The sequence below is a fragment of the Prionailurus viverrinus genome, chromosome B4 (genome assembly GCF_022837055.1).
Source record: "Prionailurus viverrinus isolate Anna chromosome B4, UM_Priviv_1.0, whole genome shotgun sequence".
Lineage (NCBI taxonomy): Eukaryota > Metazoa > Chordata > Mammalia > Carnivora > Felidae > Prionailurus > Prionailurus viverrinus.
The window spans coordinates 108,802,722-108,816,760 of NC_062567.1; the positions used below are offsets into that span (position 1 = coordinate 108,802,722).

Here is a 14,039-nt window from a genome sequence, read left to right on the forward strand (position 1 = left end):
GCATATTCAAGATTCACTTTTAGAAGTCCCAAGGAGGCCCTCAAAGTGACAGCCAGTGGCTTTCTGAACAGCTAAGCCTCAGAACAGAATTCCTCTGCAGTTGAGAAATGTGTTTGACACAGACCTGATTGAAAGGGCATATGGGGTTCACAAAACTCGAGCTGAACTCTCCTGACAGGTGCCTCACAAAGACAGCAAGTTCTGTCTGAACAGCAGGAACTGTGGAACACAAGAGGCCCACAGGCCTGACAATAGGAAACACACATTCTGCACACTGATAGGCCGTGCGTAGGGAAAGCCAAAAGGAGTTTCAAGTATGAGCCCCAAATTAAAATACCACGACTGCTGATCCTGGCTTGCAGTCAAACAGCCTGCCCCTTGATGAGTTGCTGAAGGGTCTTATTAAGCACAGGCTAATGATTTTCCCAAACAACGTGGAGGTGGGGAGAAAGGCAAGCTAGGTTAGACAGCAGCTAACAGGTAGGTAGGGAGCAGCAGTGCCAGAATTACACGTCCACAGTCACATCCAGGGAGTGGTTGGAGCTTTCCTAGAAAGGAGATGGACTTTTGCACCTTGCCAGAATGACATGACCCAAAGGAAACTATGAACCATTGTGAAGTCAGACCTTGGCCTCAGTCAGGCTAAGTTCTGAAAAATTACGGTCTTCATCGGCTCTCTTGTGTTTTTGTTTCCCATCGCCCTGTGGAATGTACATTAATAGACATTCAGGATCCCATAGAGACGTGATCTAGAATATTCTTCCGAAGCTAGACAGTCTAGTAAGGAAATTCGTTGAAAGATAAAATGTTGATTTCTTCTTTCAGATGCATTTGTCCCTTTCCTTCCAGTTGCATACATTCATTGATTCCTCCCTCCTATCCTTTATTTCAAAACGTAAGAACTACAAAAGCATATGTAAATGTGTATGTAAGAAGTCATCAGGAAGTTGGCATCTCTGAGGACAGCTAAGCTCACTCACTGTTTTTTTGTTACTGTCGTTGTTGTTTGGAAAAGGACGATGATGCCTTGCTTCCCATTGCACTATTTCCAAAGCCCAGCAATATCCTTAGTGGGAAATTAGGCTTTGCCTTCGGGGGAGGCAAGGGACTATGTGTAGCTGTCTTGCCAGAAGCTCCCCAGTCATGTCATGAAGCATCATTGATGCTTCCTGGGCATTAGCCATGCTGCAGCTACACGCAGAACATTTGCCTTGTGCCTCCTTGTGTGGGCCTTGGCTCCTCTGGCGACTTTTCTCCTCATCTTGTGTTCCTTTATTTATGCAGGTGTGAACAATACAAATAACTGTTGGGTAAGAGAACTAATTATTATTCTAAGTAGGTGCTATTTCCTCTCAGCCCTTTTGCCTCAGCGATCAGTAGAAATGATTATGTGTGTCCACGAGACAAGCAAGGCACGCTTTAGCTTCATCAATTAAACTTAAGAACTTGCAGATCACCCAGAATACATTGAGGGAACCCCAGGGGCCTCCAAACTCCAGTGTAAGCAACACTGCTTTCGGCCATTTGAGGGGTTAATTACAAAAGTTATATTTGGGTATATTGCGAAAAACACAACGACAACATAAGGGCTACAATCTCTTCTACATCCAGCCTTATAGATGTTAAATTAAATCTAACTGCTTCCGTGATACGTTTGCCAAGCAGATACACCGTTACTCCAGTTTTATAGTGGGGAAAGCTGGACTCAAATGTCAGGTAATTACACAAGAATCCAAACTTGTACCTCAGTCCCTTGGAAACCTGTCCAGTAGGTATGTTTTGCCCCCTACTTGATAGGTATAGCTCTAAAGCATGACTCCATGCAGACTGTTGTGAATTCAACCTGTTATAAAACGGCACCTTCTATATAACTCGTTAAATTTTATTTTGCTTGTCAAGACTGGGAGTTCTGGATTGACTCCAGGACTGGGGTTGGTCTGAGACCAACCTGGATTCTAATCCTGACTCACAAATTTTCTAATCATGTGACTCTGGGGGAGATCACTTAATCTCCCTATGCCTCAGTGTCCTCATCTGTAAAATGGGGATACTATATTACAGGGCTATTGTAATGAATGACTTCTCTTTGTAAAGGGGTAGGAACAGTCCTGAAACAGTAATAATTCATTGACAGTTACCTGTTTTTATTATTTTTATAATTTTTTTTCAACGTTTATTTATTTTTGGGACAGAGAGAGACAGAGCATGAATGGGGGAGGGGCAGAGAGAGAGGGAGACACAGAATCGGAAACAGGCTCCAGGCTCTGAGCCATCAGCCCAGAGCCTGACGCGGGGCTCGAACTCACGGACCGCGAGATCGTGACCTGGCTGAAGTCGGACGCTTAACCGACTGCGCCACCCAGGTGCCCCACCTGTTTTTGTTATTAACACGCACACACATACAGTTCTTTTTTTTTTTTCTTTTAGAGAGAGAGGGGGACAGAGGATCTGAAGGGGACTCAGTGCTGACAGCAGTGAGCCCGATGCAGAGCTCAAACTCACAAACCGCGAGATCATGACCTGAGCCGAATTCGGTTGCTTAACCAACTGAGCCACCCAGGCGCCCTCAACACACAGTTCTTAATAAATGTTTATTGACCTTGCTGAAAGGGGATTATATAGTGGAAAACACGACAGTGTCCGTTTGTTCTCAGGAATAGAAACTATCCATACAAGATTTTGAAAAAATTTTGGAGAGTCAATTGCTTTACCTCTCAGCAGCCTGGAGATCACAGTTTCTGGTAAATTGGTGACACTGAGGCTGCTGCTGGCCTCAGAGGGACTGCCCAGCAGTCTCGGACTTGCCTGCCGCAGGGCAGCATGTTCTCCCCACCCCCCGGCGCTCCCGGCTCAGGCCAGTCCTGTTGACTGCGTGTTCTGCAAGAGGGCAATTGGGAGGTTACCGGCCCAAGCAATGTAACCACCATCTCTCAGCGACCTGGGTTTGCAGTCTCTAATGGGAGCACCCATTTGTGTCATGGGTCCTCAACTTTTTAAGACCTCCTTGCATCTAAGAAACCTCATCTAATGAGAAGTTCTTTCTTTCCACTGACTTCCTGCCAGGAGGAGATTTTCGGATGGGGTAGAAAAAGGGGATGAGGCAGAGCCAGGTATGAGAGCCAGTGTCCTGTGGAATGGAAAGGAATCTTCCATCTGTGGGGGAAGGGTGCTGTGCTGGAGGACACAATATAGAACCCCCCCTCCCAGCCCTAAGTAAACAGACCAGTTGCTTAGCACAGTTTCTGTAGTGATTTTTGCACATGTATGATTCCAAGGCTATTTTTGTTAAACATCTGACAAGGGTGCATCTTTTGGTGAATTCCCATCGCGTTTTTCTGGACCCACCAAAACTTTCAGATTCTTTACCCAAACGCCAAAAGTCTAAATGCTTGGTAGGTTATGCCCCCCTCTTCCCACCTTTCCTCTCCTCGATCTTTTGCCTAAGCAGTTCCCAGGGAAAAAGACTCATTATTTATTGTTTGTTTGTTTGTTTGTTTGTAGAATCCCAAGCAGTTCTGCTCTGTCAGCACAGAGCCAACTCAGGGCTCGACCTCATAAGCCGTGAGATCGTGACCTGAGCCGAAATCAAGTTAGACACTTAACCGACTGAGCTACCCAAGCACCCCTTTTTTTGTCTGTTTTAGTTTGTAGTAAGAAATGTTTATTTCTAAAAATATATATATTTCTACTGCTGAAATTGGTGATTGTCAGAGGAAGTGTGATAGGACCCCCGATCTCGTAGCCCACCTACGTGTGTAACCGTGTAGCCTCCGGCCCTGGGCCATGTGACCCCCCCCACTTTACCTAGCATCTTGCCCCCACAAGATTAAAACCCACTGGTTTTGATATTGAACATTGCTGCCTTTCCTTTAGGATGGCCTATTCGTGCAAGGTGCTGTTACTGAAAGCACTGAGGGTAGAGAGAAAAGACCTTTCCTCAGCCACACACAGTTTGCATAACCGCACTTACCCATTAAAACATGTATTTTTTTTTACTTGTTACATTTGGTATGAGATTTACTTTTCTAGCGAGAGTGAGGTTGAGTGCGGTGAGAAGTGTCATGTAAACAGGAGCTCTAACCACTAGACACGTATGATTTTTGTCCAAAGATTCTGGCATTTATTCTATCCCCAACCTGGTTCAGAAGCAAAGGTTTCAAAAAACACAGGGGCCCAAGTCCCATCTCCAGTAATTCTGATTTAAATGATATAAAGGGGGTCACAGGGTCTCAAAAATCCCCCAGAGAATTCTCATGTGCAACCTGCAGTGAGAACGACTCACAACACCTATCCCCCCCAAATCTCCTTGCCTAGGGGGAGGCTCCCAGCCAGACCAGTGGGTCCCAAATGTTTAGAAACACCTTGGAGGTACTTGCTCGTGGTCCACAGCCTGGCCTCTCACTTAAGGACCCTGATTCAGAATGTCTAGAGCAGGGCCCAGGCAAGTGTTTTGTAATCCAGCAGCCAGGAGTGGCTCACACAAGTGGGCCAGACTTTGGAAAGCTCCGAATGATATCCCAGCCAGCCAGGCTCCTCGCCCATCAGCTCTAGTCAGGAAGTATGGAAATGTTTTGGGTGGTTACCTGGAATCAAATAGTACACTGTACCCACAAACATCAGAACTTCATAACAGAAGAATGCAATGTTAAACATAACTAACCTGCTTGTCCTTGAAAGCTCTATTCTTTTTTTTTTTAATTTTTTTAATGTTTATTTATTTTTGAAACAGAGAGAGACAGAGCTCGAGCAGGGGAGGGGTAGAGAGAGAGGGAGACACAGAATCCAAAGCAGGCTGTAGGCTCTGAGCTGTCAGCACAGCTGACGTGGGTCTCGAACCCACGAACTGTGAGATCATGACCTGAGCCGAAGTCAGACGCTTAACCGACTGAGCCATCCAGGTGCCCTGAAAGCTCCATTCTTGAACTGGCACTCACTCTGATTTCTTTTCACGAGCCCTGAAACTGTACCCAAAACTGCCTGTGGATTTGCCCGAAGGAAGGTTTTTCTTGAAAATGGCATCAAGCGCAGGGAGCACCCGTTGTGTGTCGAACTGAAATGATCGCTGGGGTGTGTGGAGATCAGTCAGATTCAGACCCTGCTGTCCACAAAAGGTAGATTGGACTGGGTAGAATAGACTCATGTCCAGGTAGCTAGAATGTAACAGTTAATACGATCATTGCAACAGAAAGAAAGCAAGAGGAGGAAACGGTTCCTGGGCCTTGAGTGTTGCAAAGTATCCCAGAGAAAACAATATCTGGATATGCAGATTTCCCCTCTCCCTCATCCCAGAGGGACAGGAGAAGAAAGGCACTCTAGGCCAGAGAGACAGGTGGCATGGCCACCTTGGAGCCATGGCCATGCATGACAACAGTACAGAGGGTGCAGAGCGGCAAAGAACATAAGAAAGATAGTGTAAAGCCAGATGGAAATGGGCTTTGGATGCTATGCTAAGGAGTTTGGAATTTTTCATTAGGCGGTGAGAAGTCATCAGAGATATTTATACGAGGGTGTGACATGATTTCAGAATATGATTCTAATAACAAAGAGGTGAGTAGATTGCAGGGGAGACGAAAACCAGGGGCAGGAAAACCAATTAGGAAGCAGTTGCAACTGTCCAGGAAAATGATGCTATGCCACCCAAATCATCCTGTTCTTAAAATAACGTGCTCATCATCTTGCGTCGTTTTATTTCCTTTATTTCTGGGGCTAGAAAAATCACTTAGGCCTCCATGACTCAGAATCCCTCCCTATTAATAGAAGATGACAAAATACTCACCTTACCTCACATAGGGAGGTCTGTGAGATGCTTATAATTGTAGCCAGGAAGGAGGGGGCAATGTTATTCTAAATGCCAATGGTTTAATTCCACTCCAGGAGAGAAACTGCCTTTTGCCTCTTACTTTTATTATAAAAATCCCAGCCCCACAGAAAAGCAGAAAGCCCAGTGAAAGCATCAGAAGTGCACCCTGGAGAGAAAAGCCACGGCAGAAGTTTCCAGTGCTTACCATGCTTGCAACATGCTTGGTTGCAAAAGTGAGATTTTGTAAAGAAAGCCTGTCGCTCCATCGTTTCCCATTACAAGCAAAAGTGTAAGGAGTGTTCCTTCTATCGTTCCTGTTGTGGCAGCGGGGGTGGGGAGCATCAGACACTCGAAGAAGGAGTTACACGCGGTCATTTAAGTGAAGAGCTGGGCGTGACGCTTTCAGGTTGTGCTCGCTTTCTTGGGTCTTGGAGTCTGTCCTCTTAGCAATGGGCACCTGGTCATGCCTTTTCCATCTGCTCCCTGGCCCTTTCCCGCAATGAGATCTCCAAATCACTGCCCCAGACGACATCCGAACTCTCTCGTCTCTTTGGAAAAGTGTCACAGAAAGCACTGCTGACTGAAAATGCTGTAAATTTTGCCCAAATCACTTTGTCTTCTACCTCTTAAACAAATCTATGCTCGATATACCTGCTAAGTCGGTGCAAGATATTCTGAGGGATAAAAAGATAAGTCACATGGGGGACCCTCTCCCCTCCCAAAGCTAAGGGTGGGATTGTGACATAAGAGAGAATGTCTCGAACGTAGTATTCAGCATGCTCTTAGGACAATTCAAAGTTCTAGATCCAAAGGGACGGTCATGTTGGATGACCGACGTGTTCATTCTTCCATCCACAGCACTTGTCTTTATATAGATCAACTACATGGTTACAGACTGATATAGTAAGGGGGCGTGTCAGGACCACCTAAAGAGAAGATGATATATGGTGCTTTCTGAGGTGCATTCACCTAAGTAATAAATGGTAAGTTCTAATGAAACACTTGATTTGGTACACTAAATTAGTCTAATTCGTTTGTTCTCTCTTAACATGTACTTCTTGGAAAACTTACTGGTAAAATTGGTCACAAAGAAATTGAGACACTACAGCTTACAGAGAAACAAAAATTTTTAATCCTTACACAAATAGGATCATATTTTAAGGGCAGTTAAAATATCACAGTATCGCCGTCTGCATTTACAGGTACTCGTCCATTACTCATTAGATTCCTTTACTACAAAGGGCTCCGGGAAACAACTAGAAACATGGCTCTGTGCTTACAGCAGTGAGCCCAGTGTGGGGCTCAAACTCACAAACCGTGAGATCATGACCTCGGCTAAAGTCAGATGCTCAACTGACCGAGCCACCTAGGCACCCTTCTGCTTCAGTCTTTAATTATTATTATTATGTTTATTTACTTTGAGAGAGAGAGAGAGAGAGAGACAGACAGAGTGCGAGCGGGGGAGGGGCAGAGAGAGAGGGAGACACAGAATCTGAAGCAAGGCTCCAGGCTCTGTGCTATCAGCACAGAACCCAACACGGGGCTGGAACCCATGAGTGTGAGATCATGACCTGAGTTGAAGTCTGACGTTCAACTGACTGACCCACCCAGGCGCCCCTTCAGTCTTTAAAGGTGACATTCATTTCTTTAAAAAAAAAAAATGTGCAAGCCACAGACTGGGAGAAAATTTTTGCAAAAGACACATCTGATAAGGACTGTTATCTAGCATATACAAAGAACTCTTGAAACTCAGCAGCAAGAAAATGAACAACCTGACTAAAAAAATCGGCCAAAGACTTTAATGGACACCTCATCAAAGAAGATATGCAGATGGCATATGAAAAGAGACTTCACACTCAATGTCCTCAGGGAAATGCGGACCGAATCAACAAAGAGATACCACTGCACACCTATTAGAATGGCCCAAATCCGGAACGCTGACAACACCGAAGGCTTGTGAGGATGCATAACAACAAGAACTCTCATACACTGCTGGTAGGAATGCAAAATGGTATAATCACTTTAGAAGACAGTTTGACAACTTCTTACAGAACTAAACATACTCTTACCATATGATCCGGCACTCATATGCTCCTTAGTATTTGCCCAAGAAGTTGCAAACCGTTCACACAAGACCCTGCACACAGATATTTATAGCGGCTTCATTGAAAATTGCCCAAACTTGGAAACAATCAAGATGTCCTTGAATTGGTAAAGGGATAAACTGTGATTCGTCCAATGGAATATTATTCAGCACTAAAAAGAAATGAGCTATCAAGCTATGAAAGGACACGGAAGAAACTTATGTGCATATTGCTAAGTGAAAGAAGCCTATCTGAAAAGGTTACGTACTCTGTGATTCCAACTATATGACGCTCTTGAAAGGGCAAAGCTATGGAGACACTGAAAATATCAAGTAACTGCCCAAGGTTAGTGGGAGGCAGGGATGAACTGGTGGAATACGAAGGATTTTTATGGCTATGAAACTATCTTCTTTTTAAAAAAATTTTTAATGTTTATTCATTTTTGAGAGAGAGAGAGCACGAGCAGAGGAGGGGCAGAGAGAGAGGGAGACACAGAATATGAAGCGGGCTCCAGGCTCTGAACTGTCAGCACAGAGCCCGACACGGGGCTCAAACTCACAAACCGTGAGATCATGACCTGAGCTGAAGTCGAACGCTTAACCAACTGAGCCACCCAGGCGCCCCGCTAGGAAGCTATCTTGTGTGATACTCTAATGGTGAATACGTGTCATTATATGTTTGCCAAAATCCATAGAATGTACTCCATCAAGAGTGAACCCTTACGTAAAGTATGAACTTCGGGTGATAGTGGTGTGTCCATGTACGTTCATCAGTTATGATAAATGTACCATGCTGGTGCTGGATGTGGGTAGTGGGGGAAGCTATGCATGTGTGGGGACGGGAGATCTATAAAAAAAAAATCTCTGTACTTCCTGGTCAGTTTTGCTATAAACCCAAAGCTGTTCTAAAAAATAAAGTCTATTTTGAAAAAAATAACAATGTGTATGCTACTGTCAGGGGACTTGGAACTACAGAATGTGGTTTTCCCATGTGTTAGAAGAAAGCTCCTGTTCAAATGTCTCCACATGTAACATAGTTGTTGTTGTTGTTGTTTATCTAACTTACCTATTGATGGATATGGAGGTTGCACATAATCTTTTTTGTTATTGCAAGCAGTGACTGCAATGAATACGACCTTTTGCACATTTACCCCCTTTGTACACAGGTGTATCTGCAGTATAAAGTCTTAAATGTGGCATTGCTTGGTCAGAGCATGTGAATTTATAATTTTGATAGATAGCCCCCAAACGCCCCATTATACTGGTTTGGATTCCCACCAGTAATGTATTTCCCCACACCTTAGCTGACACAGCGTGCTCGCAAACATTTTGCCGATCTGATAGATGATATCAACATCTCCTTGTAACCTTAATGTGCAACTCTCTTATTAAGAGTAAGGTAGAGCATCTGTCTTGTATGTTTAAAAGCCGTATGGATTGCCTTTCCTGTGAACTCATCACGTTCTCTACCCAGTTTTGACTGCCAAATAAATAAGTAAAATAAAAAAATCCTATTGTATTTTTCAGACCTTACTTTCGACCATAATATTAAGTCATTGTAGCTACTGAACTTAAATACCATTAATGAATCGTTACTTTCAAACAGAAAACACGTAGAGGCACTTGATAAGCCCAAAGAGCGTTTTGATACAAAACTCATAACTCATTGATGCCTGACTTTTCCTTCTCAACTCATTCTAAATCTCATCTTGTAATTAAAACTGCTCTCACTCCTTAGAATTGCTCAGGGTCAAAGAGCCCTGGTTTTTGTTTTGTTTTAATCCCAGAAGGGTTGTTTGTTTTAAGCTCTGCCTCAGCCATTATTATCTATGCGAACCTTCCAAGGAATTTTCACCCATTAAAATAACAACCTTAATATACTCTCCTAGCATTCACAGGACCTGCCTTCCGCCCAAGCAGAAAGGAAAGAGTGATACCAACTAAATATCTAAAAGCTTTTATTCTCACCCCCCGGTTCCCTCCCTGAGAGGAGACTATCTGACCCATTAAACAGAGAAGTGAAAAAGTCCCTTTACTTCTCTTTCTCAGTCTGGGAAAGACTTGTGACACCAAAGTGTCTTGTTTACAGTCCCCAAATAGCACATTGCTCTTGGCAGCTGATGTTCTTTAGCTGCTGATTGAAAGATACATATTTTACACAAAAAAAGAATATCCTGAATCAAGAGGATTTTGAATATTACTTTGAACTGGCTTTATCACAAGTACATATCAGGAATCAGCTGGAAGTGAAATGGGAGGTAAGGACACAATGAAGGTAGAAGAGAGTATCAGAGATGATAAGATGGAGATCAGGAAGTAGGTTTGTAAATAGCAGGGTGGATATAGGAAAAGCCACTCTCTGTTGTCCCGGTTCTCCACACGGAAGTGGCCAGAAGCTTCTCTATCCAGTCCTATTGAGGTGAGAGAAAACTCACAGGGAAGTTAGATGAGATTTAGGAAACGTATCCTCAACCCAGAGACCCTTAGCTCTAGTTAACCTTAGTAGAGATTATGATCTCCATTCATCAGGAGATTTCTTATTGGGAAGAAAATAGACTGTAGGCAGGAGGTCAGATAGAAGATATGACGTGATTTTTTAAAAATCATTGTCTTAGTAAAATTGTCTAGAAAGTAAAACCTGAGGCAAAGATCTCTTGCTAAGGCTCTGTTGGAAGGTACAATCCCAAGGCTTCCTGGAAGCTGCCTGGAAGACAGGGAGGGGATTGGCCTCGCCAGCACAGATCTGGGTCCTGGAGCCCCTGAGGCTCCGGTTGCAGCAGGTGAGATGCCGTCTCACCAGAATCACATCCTCAGGAATCTGTCCATTCAGGAAGAGGTGAAAGGTTAGAGAACAGGTGGGGCTGGGGACCCTCGAAAGGCGCAAAAATTAGTTTAGTAACGTTGTAGTTTAAAATCATGGAGGGGCGCCTGGGTGGCGCAGTCGGTTAAGCGTCCGACTTCAGCCAGGTCACGATCTCGCGGTCCGTGAGTTCGAGCCCCGAGTCAGGCTCTGGGCTGATGGCTCGGAGCCTGGAGCCTGTTTCCGATTCTGTGTCTCCCTCTCTCTCTGCCCCTCCCCCGTTCATGCTCTGTCTCTCTCTGTCCCAAAAATAAATAAACGTTGAAAAAATAAATAAATAAAATCATGGAAAGTACAATTTTAAAGCTTTTTAGGATTCAAGAATTAGTGCTTTTGTTAAGGTTCAGATGAATGACTTTCAGATAAATGAGTCATCAAATCATAACAACTGTAAGGGTAGGAATTCTATTATTAATGAGACTTACGATTGATGAAATATTTTTTATGGTTATTCAGATTGGTTCCTGGACTGAGTTTACTCATTCTTAATCAGCTGACTTTTATTATTAAAGTTAATTTTTAAAGGAGTGTTCATGGGGCACCCGGGTGGCTCAGTTGGTTGAGTGCCCGATTTCGGCTCAGGTCACGATCTCACCACTCGTGGATTCTAGCCCTGCATCGGGCTCTGTGCTGTCAGCTCCGAGCCTGGAGCCTGCTTCTGTGTCTCCCTCTCTCTCTGCCCCTCCCCCCCACTCTCTCTCTCTCTCTCTCTCTCTCTCTCTCTCGAAAATAAATAAACATGGGGAAAAAATAAAGGAGTGTTCATAATTTTAAAAATGCTTTTAACCACAATGCTTTGTTTCCAAATAGTATGTAATTCGTGCTAAGAAATACATTTCAACTTCTAGATGTGTATTTTACGAAAACCCCTAATGCATCAAGGGGAAAGGTGACAAGGTCTAATCTTTCTGCACATTTGTGTGCTCACAGCAGGGTCCTATAGTCTGGATCTAGGGTAGGGAGGGCAGATGGCAGTGACGGAAGTAGGGAAAAATCAATGAAAGAGAGTCTGTCGATGAAGTGAGTTTCATACCTTTAAAAAGTAAAATAACAATGACCCACCCTAGCACATACACCCAGATGACATCTGGAAATTTATGGAGAAGTAACAGGAGAGCCTAAATGAAGCCTTCTGAGAAAAGTTTTTCAAACTGTGTGTTCTCTTGAATTCTCAGGATTCTAGAAACACATTTCAGTGATCCAAGAGAAACAGCCACAGTTGGTGTCATCGCCATACATACGGCAAGAAGCTAACTTTGGGGACCAACACATGGGCACTTGTTCCTGAGATTGTAATATCTTTATGTCCTTTTCACGCCCCCACCACCAAAAGCCCCACCAAGAACAACGTGTGTTTTCCTGCTTAATGCATGTTTTATCCCAACGTAAATTTCCCTCCGGCTTCCCTATGGGCATTTGCTGATCCCTGATGAGGTCAGGCGCTTGCACTATGACATAGGAAGAATATTTATGTGCTTACTTCATATCCTGCAGGACAAAGAAGACAGTATGAGAAATTCTGCTGCCACTAATTGTGTGCAGTTTATCACTTTATCTTTAGAAGGTTTAATGTCAAAACTTGGAGGAGAGGACAACTGGTCCAATCTGGGCCAGAGCCTGAGTTTTCTACTCTCCCTGGAGTTCAGATGTCTGAGAGGAATCCGTGTGGATGTGGGTTTGCATGTTAGCACCTGAAAGCGGGCACAGCCCCCACCTTGGAATGAATGTACTCTTCCACAGGATTCATTTCCAGAGGGTGGTGGAAGGAACAACAGAGACAGCAATGTGCCCACACACACAGCCATCTGCCATTCCAACCACATGTCTCTGCCCCCCGTTTCCTGCAAATGATTCATCTATTCTTTTTCTCCTCCTTCAAAGATAACTGTGTAGGCATTTAAGGAGGGGAAAGCCATTAAGAAAAGTAGAAGCTGGAGTTCTTGGGATGAGGTAGAGCCGATGAAATTCCAGTCTGGAATTTCACAAAGCAAGCAGTGCGGCCGTGGACTCCGGGTCTCCTCTCTCCTGCGGCTGCATCATTTCATAACAGGTCGACACCAGCCGTCACGAACAGGTGAACAAAAATGGCTGCATGTGAAGTACACGTGCAAGGGCTGCCAAGGAGCAGGAGAGGATGGCAAAACGCAGGAGAAAGATTTTGGAGGCGTTTTTGTTTTTTTTTTTAAGTAGGCGGGGCTTGAACTCAAAACCCTGAGACCAAGACCTGAGCTGAAGTCAGGAGTTGGAGGCTCACCCAACGGAACCCCCCAGGCGCCCCAGATTTTGGCTTTTCTAACTGGAGGCGCCGCTCATCTCACCCACTGTCACACGTGGCTTCAGTCTCTTTCTCTACTTTTACAGCAGTGAATTCGATCTTTGTGACTTTTTTGCAAAGGTTTTTATTTAAATCCCAGTTAGTTAACATACAGTGTAATATTAGTTTCAGGTGTACAGTCTAACGATTCAATGCTGCCAGACAACACCCAGTGCTCATGGCAACAAGTGCCCTCCTTTAAAAAAATGCGGAAACCATCACGAAGTTTTAAGTCATCCTTGCCCAGGGGCCGCGCTAATCTTCTCCGTGTCGCTTCAATTTTAGTCTATGTGCTGCCCAAGCGAAGACTGTGACTTTTTAAATAGGTACACCAAAAAGCTGCCTCTGCGTCATGCTTTAAAGGAGACCCTAACCGGAATGCCTGGGTGGCTCAGCCGGTTAAGCGTCTGACTCTTGATTTCAGCTCAGGCCACGATCTCACGGCTCATGGGATAGAGCCCCATGTTCGTCTCTGCGCAGTGAGGAGCCTGCTTGGGATTCTTTCTCTCTCCCTCTCTCACTTTCTCTTTCTCTCTCAAAATAAATAAACTTAAAAAAAAAGGGGGGGGGGAGACTCTAACCAGTAGCCAGAGAAGGTGAGTATGGCCACGTCCTTGACACCAAAGGGTATTGGTGGCAACATGCTGTGTGGGAAGGGGATGAGCACGTCCGCAAGGAGGTGATCCATAGATATTGGTTGAATTGCGTCAAACTGGAGGTTCAAATCCTGGTTCCGCTTCTACCTTCTAGGACATTAGGCAGGTTGCCAAACCTCTGGGAATTTCACGTATATGTTGAGGGATGAAGATACCTACTTGATAGGGTAGGGTGAAGACAGAAGAGGGTAAGGTATGTAAAGGGCTTTGTGTGGCCCTCACAGAAAGGAGACATGTAAATATCAGATGAATAGGAAAGTGCCTTATTTCACTTCCATCTCTGCCACGTCCTACACCTTAAAGCTAGAAGGTAAAGAACTCAGAGG

The 14,039-nt window shown here is 44.4% G+C and overlaps 1 non-coding gene across 1 annotated transcript; it reads right to left on the reverse strand.

The window, feature by feature from the left end:
• Nucleotides 1–13,259: 13,259 nt before the first annotated feature.
• On the reverse strand, nucleotides 13,260–13,366 carry LOC125171395 (U6 spliceosomal RNA). Its single transcript, XR_007154311.1, has one exon. It is a non-coding gene; the product is annotated as a U6 spliceosomal RNA (small nuclear RNA).
• Nucleotides 13,367–14,039: the final 673 nt, after the last annotated feature.